Source organism: Sinocyclocheilus anshuiensis, unplaced genomic scaffold, assembly GCF_001515605.1.
Source record: "Sinocyclocheilus anshuiensis isolate Anshui unplaced genomic scaffold, SAMN03320099.WGS_v1.1 scaffold1272, whole genome shotgun sequence".
In the NCBI taxonomy this organism is placed as follows: Eukaryota; Metazoa; Chordata; class Actinopteri; order Cypriniformes; family Cyprinidae; genus Sinocyclocheilus; species Sinocyclocheilus anshuiensis.
This window is the reverse complement of record NW_015547713.1, coordinates 707,428-716,990: the sequence shown is the minus strand read 5'-3', so window position 1 is coordinate 716,990 and position 9,563 is coordinate 707,428.

Here is a 9,563-nt window from a genome sequence, read left to right as displayed (position 1 = left end):
TATTACAGTAAAAAATAATAATATTGGAAAACTATACAGCATAGGGTTATAATATAAATTCACTTTAAAACTTCTACCTCGTCCACATAGAATTTTATAATGACATTCTCTATTGCTTTTGAAGCACTTGAAGTTTTCTTCAGTTTTATTCACTGTTAATGTGTCACACTGTTAGACTATGCTTCTGTGTGACAGTGTGTGTGTTGTGTGTGAGGTCTTTTAATGCGTGTGAAGACGATACTTGTGAGCCTGCTCAATCATAAAGCCATTACCGCAGTCTTATGCTCACTCTCCCTCTCTCACACAGATTTTTCTAGAAATCAGATTTCCTCTGATGTCATTAGCGTGTAATAGACAGTGTGCCTCTTACCCCCAGCATGCCCTGCAGGGTTGTGTAAATGGACATTTTACCACCTCTATAATCTACTGAGGGCTAGAAAATGGGAGAATTGTAAGCCTGGAGCACATTGGGTTCTGGAGGGCATTACTGTACAGCAGGTATTTATCCAGCATTAAGTTCTGTTTGACACAAAAGACAGTAGTGATATTGATAGTAACAGATATAGTTACAAAAGTATAGCAACAAAAGTATCCAGAAAAAAAAGGAGACTGGACACAAAATATGAACACAGGACAAAAATTTAGCCTCTTTATGATTTCAAACTTTTAAGCATGCTGTTTTTATTTGTAAGCAAGCAGTGTTTTGAGTTTTCTTTAAATAATAGTTTACTTTAGATGGAAAAAATAATTATAATAATTTCAAATTTAACATCAGCCCTTTCTATCCTTAACAACAAAATTAAACCCATGAATACTATATAATGTAAATGTAATTGAATAGCAGATTAAATTCAAGTATATTATACTTTATATAAGCAAATAGTTAACAGTGAATGGTGTTCCCTGATCTAAAATGTTACCAATATTAAAGTATTACAATTTAAATTGAAGTTTTTTTATTGGCATCAATGGCTCCTTGAAGAATGTCTAACATCAATGGAACGATTGCATTGCACAAAAGGTTCTTTATGGTGGAGAAAACTTTCTTCTGACTTTTTTTTTTTTACAAAGTTCTTTTAAGAACTATTCACTTAAAGGTTCTTTGGGGAGCCTAAATAGATCTGCATCGCTGCAAAAACCTCCTTTTGGAACCTTTATATATATATTTTTATATATCTTTGTCGAATAGAAAGTTCAAAAGAACAGCATTTATTTGATATAGAAATCTTTTGTAACATTTTAAATGTTTTTACTGTCATTTTATAATCAATTTAATGCACCCTTGTTGCATAAAAGTATTAATTTCTTTCACAAATAACAAAAAAATCATACCACAAAAATATGAACGGTACAGTATATATACTACAATTCCATATTCCGAGTGTCTATTTACACTGTGCAAATAGCCCTCCTTGTTGGCAGAGGCAATTTATACTGACTCCACTGTAAAAAAACTGTAAAATATCTAACCAGACATTTCATGTAATTTTACAGTAAAATGCTGTTAATTTTACAGTTTTTAGAAGTAAAAATAACAAATCAATGTATAATTTACAGTCAAAAACTGTAAACTGATATTCCCAGAATTCCCTGCATGACACTCCACATTTGAAAGTATTTTGTTTAAATAATCATGTTTTTTTAAATAATTTTTGTTATTAGTTATGTATATTTGGGCTTTATGTTACATCTTCTGTTGTTTAATGAAAGTTTAATGCATTATTTAAGTATCATGTGTGTTACCATGATGGTGTTTTGTGTTTGCATGAATGACTCTGTGTGCACCTTCTATATATTAGTATATACTTCTGCTTGTGGCGAAGCTACTTGTGATGAGCTTTGATTCTTTATGTGGCTTTCTCTTTTACCACCTGCATTATTATGGTGGTTGTCAGTATGTTAAAGGTACAAAACAGATTTTAATAGCAGTGTGCGTTGTTGAATTTACCGGTTTACATTCAAATATTCTTGTTTGTAAATTACAGTTTTATACTGTAAAACACTGTTTTTGGCCGTAAATGTGTTTACAGTTTTTCTGTATTTTTTACAAAATTATTCTGGCAACCACAGCTGCCAAAATTATTTTGTAAAAACTACAGAATTTTTTTTACAGTGTACTACAATACTGAGGTGCAGATAATTGCCAACATTTGCAATAAGTAGTATAAATAGCAGAAAATCCTGCTATTTTAACATAGTGTAAATAGAATCTATCGCTATTTTCACTTAGTGTAAATAGAATCTATCGCTAAGAAAATATGCTATTTTCACTTAGTGTAAATAGCATCTATTGCTTTTTGCACTTAGTGTAAATAGCCTCTATCTAAAGCCGCTGCCTTTCATATTTATATTTAAATATAAATGCTTAAAGATGTATAATATTTAGCATTAAATCCATGCAGCTAAGTACATATTTCATTAGAAATTCCTGCAATAAAATGTTTCATGGCAGAAATTCAATTATTGAAACAGTCTGCTATTAGTACCCCAACTGTAGTCACAATGTATTCTCACAGTTTTGTTTGTGAAAATCTCACATTGATAATAGCAGCACTAATGTATCAGGCTCTATCCTCTGTTCCCCACTCATGTGGCCTGTCATTTTATATCTACTCAAAGTGAGAAAGACTCAGTGAATGGGAAATTAGTGTTAAGCTGCCACCGCTGACCTTATTAGCGATTGTCACCATCTCTTCTCCAGCTCCCGCGAGCCTATAGCTGGTCTCACCGGCTAATGATTTACTATTGTTTCTCAACACAAACGGCAATTACTGCAGTGGAGTTATGGTGCTATTGATTGTGAAGACGACTGGCTTTTACTGGAAGCAGCAAGGCTAGCACTCAGCCAAAGGAAGACTCCTTCTTCATTAGCTCTGCTCATCTCTCCTTCCCTCCCTTCTCTCAAGGTTTTTTTCCTTTCATGTGCTTTTATCCGGTTAGTCCTCTGATAAGTGGCCCCTAGCTTTATATTTAGCACTCTGAAAGCCTTCAGTAGCTCATTTGAAGCATTTTGACTGTAGTGGTGCACCAGGTTCCAGACAGAGTGTGAGGTATTGACAAATAGCGGAGAACTGCTGTGGGGTTTCACACTTTTAGCATCTATCAGTGTTGTGTGAATGAGCTCAGCAAACTAAATGGATGACCTAGTGGGGCTTTATTTATTTTTTTACACCCAGGCCAGAATGCATTCATGTATTTCAGTTACCGACTGAATACACAAAGAAATTAAGTGCAATAAATGGTGTGTGGCAGCCGAATGTGGCGTTATGGAATGTTGTCTGGATTTCGCTGGGTTCTGACCACATGTATATAGGCTATATTTGTGCTTTATATATTTGTACACATAAAAAGTGACATATTCTGTTATTCTGTTGTAATATAAGCATACAGACATGTATATCCATAAATGCTATTAGTGGTGTTTGCTAGGGGATTACTTATAGACATGGTTTTGGGAACCATAAGTACTGTAGAATAATTTATGTTGGTTTGTGGCACAGAAATAAATTATACCTTAAATAATGTGGATAGAGGCCAGATTTATAATCAATATAACAATAAATAAATATACCATGAAATAAGTGAAAAAAGACTATACATTTACATTAAAGGAGGAACTCGAGAGCAGAATCTAAAGACCAGAATATTATTATTATTATTATTATTATTATTATAAATAATAGATAATAAATTTATAATAATATAATTATTATTCTATTATTATACTTTGTTTTATTTCAATTACAAATTATTTATTTATTTATTTATTTGTTTGTTTGTTTGTTTGTTTGTTTGTTTTATTTATTTACACCACTACAGGTGAAATTGTGAACCACCACCACAAAATGTTTTAATAATAAAAGGTTTTAATATAACAGCCAGGAAAAAAATTGTGATTAAAATGTTAAATAAATCAGTGTGGATAATATATGAACAAACTTCTCTGTAAAAAAACCAACAACAAAACAAACAAACGAATGAATGAATGTTTTTCATTTAAATCTAGATATGATTAGGTATAAAATTGGACAGTTGGTGTATGTAAATGGTACTGAAGTTGAAATTTCTGACTAAATATTTAAATATTAAATATATTAAAATATAAAAATATTTAGGTCAGGTTATTTTTGAAGTTATGAAACAGTGTTTAAGCACAGTTTTTGTAGATATTCTGCATTCTGAGGGGAAAAAAAACCTTTGAAAACATATTCTTATTGACATCTACAGAAGCAACTAAAGTGTAATAAAATAAACGTGTATTTTGGATGTTGTCTTTGCACTGAAAGAAGACGTTATAGAGACTAGTCAAAAATCTCAAAACTGACCAGTTCATGGAAAAACAGTGGTTGGCCTGTATTGTTTTGCCTTGTCAGTAAACAATCACTTAGCAACACCCTATAGACACTGCACTGTAATGCACTAAAAACCACTCATAACATCTTACCAACTGCATAGCAACACCCTGTTGCAGTTTTAAACTCACGTGTTCTTTGGAAAATGTAAAGATCTAATAGTTTACATTAGGATTTCCCCAAATAAAGGACAAAACTAGGTGATAAGACACCAAAAACATCAGCTGATAGGACCTGATTAGCTGCACCCACACACTATTGTATAATGCAAAGCAGCAGGGGAAAATGGTCTCAAGTAATTATCTCATCAGTCACAATGATTCTCTCTCTTCATTTCCCTTTTCAAATCGTTCACCCTCTAGCTTGCCCCCGTCTCTGTCTCTTCACTCTTTTTCTGTTTTGTATGACTCTTCTTGTATGTCTCATTCCTGACTCATCTCTTTGGCTATATCAACGCTGTCAATATTTTGGATCGACAACCATATTTACTTACCGAAGTGACTATCAAATTGTTTATTATTCTCTGTCAGTGACAATAGTTCCGATAGAAGCCAAAGCCTCAGGTTTTGCATGTCACCAAGCGATGCATAGACTAAAACTGCTCTGAAACTGCATATATGTGACCGACTTGGAGCAACAGAGATTTTACAACAGAGTTTTTCATTTTCTGCTCCCCACTGACTGATGAGAGATACCCTGCATTCGATAGAAGCACTGTGCATTTTTTTTTTACATTCGAAGAGCTATTTCTTGCTGTAGACATTTATTTCCCTGCCACATGTTTTATGCAATGACATAAAGGCTATACCACAATTTTATGTGCAGCATAAGTGTACTTATGCAGGAATCACAATAGTGCTAAACGACGTTTCAACTATTTGATTTTACAAAATGTCTTTTTGACATTTTTATTAAATATAAAATTGTTCAACACATTTATGGAATTTTATACCACAGTTACAATCTGTTTTTATCAAATCCAATAATTTTATACTTTTGACAGCTCTAGTTTTAAACAGTAAAAATCTGAAAACAAATTTATTTAGGTTGTAAAGCAGCATTGTTTTGAAGCTCCTTTTTGACATGAAAAGTACAATCAATTTTAATTGAATTTTGAATGTTTCTCATTAGGCTTATACAAATTCTAACAGAGAACAGAAAAATGAATGCTGTCTACAGTTCGTGGCTTTGCAACTTTATATTTTTCTCACAGAATAACTTTATACATGACAATATATAGATGAGAAGGAGGTCATCATGTTTGTCATCATACATATTTATCACCACACTCCAATATTTTATATCTTTTTCACTAAATCTATCAAATAAATATTATTTGAAATAATAATTAAAAAAAAAAAGTCAGAAACTGTTATTTTGAATTTAGCAACTTATTTAAGTTTGCAAACATATTTTTATAATATCATGCTCTATAATTTTCTCACAGTATAACTTGGTCTTTATAAATGAAAATATATAGTTGAGGAGGTCTTTGAAAAAAAAAAACCTGCATATACTGTATAAATATATATAATATTTTCCACTAAATATATTCAATAAATATTATTTGAAATAATTTGGAAAAACATGGATATTGCATTCAATTTACATTTTTATAAAGTAAAATATTACTTAAGTCATTACGTGAAAAAAGTGATCCCCCCCATAATTCAAACACTGCTGACAGTGTACTCTGTTGCTGTGTGAACGTAGCTTATCTCTATATCATTGTCTTTGTATCTCCTCTCTCATCTCACTTCTTTTCGTCTCTTGCCACTATCTCTCTCCTTTTTCTCTTTCTCCATGCATTACTCCATTATCGTCCTCATGCAGCCTCTCCCTTGAAACTTCAACAGATGCATTTCCGCCCTCAGTAATGCAGTAATGCACGATTTACCTCGTGAGCGCCGTGGGTGTGGCGGCTGCTCTGAGGGCCGTCTATAGGAGTGGCGTTAGCTGAGACCTCATTACCCCTCCCTCCCCCTTCCTGAAAATGCACTCTCACCAGCTGTAATTGCATTGGGGAGATAAGAGGCTTGGTTTGGGACAGGATGCCCCGTGTGCTTGTAAGCGCCGGGGCTGGTCCGACTCGGCCTCTTAACTCTAAATCAATGAGCCCATCTAGACCTAATGCAGAGCTGGACAACTCCTCCGGAAGCATTAGTCCTATTATTGCTGGCTTGGCAGGAACAACACATGTGTTCATTTCACACACACACACACACACACACACACACAGTTGCATACTCTTGAACTAGTATTTATAGTGGCAAAATGACATTCAGATCTGAAATGGTAATGGAGCCACACTATATGTGTACTGTACAAAAACGTATCTAGAGATTCACTCACGTGCACATAAAAATCCCAAATGTCAGTAGCAGGGATCGGGAGATGAGTAGCCCACTCTGCAGTTCAGTCTGTTCTGTACCGTGGGGTCAGCACAGTTAGTGGACAGAAAAAAGAGGCAATACTCAGTCTCTCTGCTGTCTGTTGTCTTGTAGCTGTTTTACGGAAGCTCTAACTCAGAGCAGCTGCCAGGGTTTGCCTGCCTAAACAGCACAGGCCCAGCCAAGACCTTTTAATTTAAATTAAATCTGAGGGATGTGACTATGCTGAGAACACAAGTTTATTTGCCAAGGCCGTTTGGAGGAATGCACACATAGGCTGTGACATGCACAAATATAAGTTATAATTAACAATTATTTTAAGAGTCTTTCTATAAATGGAGTGTTATCATTATTATTATTACACAGGCAAAAAATGGCAAAAATAGCTACATAAGTATATCTGAGTCTGAAAATATTTTAATACAATTTATATAAATTTAACACGATGTAACAAAAATTTGTTTCACAATTCTGTGGTGCTAATTATTATTGTGCTATTTATTTTCACATAGCAATATTTTGATAAATATTTAGGTCAGGTTATCTTTGAAGTTATGAAACACTGTTTTAGCGCAGTTTTTGTAGATATTTTGCTTTTTAAAAGGATGGGAACATTCTAGAAGTTTCTGTAAGATTCTGGAATATACTAGCGCTTTCTGGAACATTCCAGAACATTGTGGGACTAGTCATAAAAGACAAAAATCATCCAGTGTACACTTCTAAAGCTTTGGACGACTCACTTTTGGTAACTGTTTATGTTAAACTGTTGTTAGCTCAGTATTATGCATGTACCATGTAATTATTATGCATGAGTAATAAAAGATTAGCTTGTATAAGTTGTCAACATTTTTTTTGTCATGCATGTCATGTCAAACTTCTTAAAGAAACATTAAAAAAACTCAATTTTTATTTAAAAAAATATTATATATATATATACATTAATTTTGATAGTTAATTATAAATATAAACATCTATATTTGCAGTGTAAATAATACACTATTTGTTGCTGTTTATGCTTCTATAAATGGACTAATTACAAAATGCACAACTTACTCCCAGATATCACTACGTTTTTCTGAAAGTGAAATGACTTTAGGTGAGCTGGTATTTAGCAAACAGTTCAGTTAAATTAACGTTGAATGTCTGTGCTTATAATAATCAGTTTGTTGACTAAATTAAGGTGACTATTAATTCTAACAACCGAACACCAGATAGTAAATCCTATAATAAATAAGCATTTTACTGTACTATTATAATTAGTACAGTTAAATGCATATTTTAAAACTTTTTTTTTTTTAAATGTGCATGCATTAACCCAATGGGATTTTGGTCTGACTTTGTTTTGATAAATATTATGCTAACATAAACATGCAAAAATAGTATTGGTTGCTTTATAATAAAGCCAAGGTCAAGTGAAAATGTAACATAAATTTACATTACATACCTAGCAACCACTTAGCAACATGTTAAGAAGCACTCTGAACTGAGCAACAACCGACAACACCTTAGCTTTGTGGCGATAACTTTTGGATGTGTGCGTATAGTGTACCCCTCACATTTTCCCTAGTTTTGTTTTCTGCAAGCCTGCTGAAGTGTTCTAATCAGTGGTCGTCACACTGAGCGATGTTTTAGTGCAGCAGAGATGCAGTGAGCGAGTGTTGGGCTTTGCCAGGTCCTGGTCACCATGGCGATGGTTGTGCTGTTGTCTCACCTGATCGGTTTCAGGCAGTCAGCAGTCGCACGGCATTTCAGACGAGTGTCGTATCGCACACTGCCCAACCCGAGGGTTATGGTCAAAAACAACAGCAGCTGGAATCATCCACACACACTCTCTACACACGCTCATCAGCTGTCACGTTTTATAGATTTCTCTCTCTCTTTGCATGGCACTCAGACCTTATTATTCCACGGGTGTATTTTTAGCCCATTTCTAGCCAGTCCAGAGGCTGACAGCCAGCATGAGCGAAAGAGAGAATGCAGAAGGGAAACGGTAGATTGATTCCTCCCCTGTCTGCTGCTCCAGCTGTGGCCTGCTGAGTGTCATGAGCTGTGCAGGAAGTAGTGGCACATTGACGGAGAGATATGGCTGTGCCCCGGGGTCTGATCACCAGTTCTTTCCAAACTTTTTTATTCTCCCTCTTTCATACCCTGCAGTGGCGTTTTCCCACCAATATGCTATTTCCCTCTTTTATTTCCATGATATATTGAAACAACTGATTTCATGTTATGCATATTTAGCTCGTGTTCAATTTGGTAATGTATTTTCACAATAACCAACAGACAGCTGCTTGCTTTAAAATTGACTTCTGTGTGAGCAGTGCTTCATACCGACAGTAGACAATGGAGATTTCTGTCTGAAATTTCACCAAAATTTTGCTAATGTGACCATTGACTTCCATAGTATTTTTATTTTATTTTATTTTTTCCATACTATGGAAGTCAATGGCTACTGGCTACCATGTGTTCAGCAGAAGAAACTCATACAGGTTTGGAACAACCTGAGGGTGAGTAAATGATGACAGAATTTTCATTTTTAAATGAACTATCCCTTTAAAGTCAGTTTCAAACCAAGCAATTTTCTATTGGCCAATGTGGTGAATTCAAGTGACTAACTTAAACCTGTTGCGAAATCTGCATGGGGAAATCTTTGGTCACACTTTATTTCAATAGTCCAGACATCCTAACTATAAGTAACTTTGCAACTACATGTCAACTAACTATCTTTAGAGTATTAGTAGACTAGGTCTAGGGTTAGACATTAAGCAGTCTACTAATACTCTAATGACTGGTAGTTGACATGTAGTTGCAAAGTTACTTATAG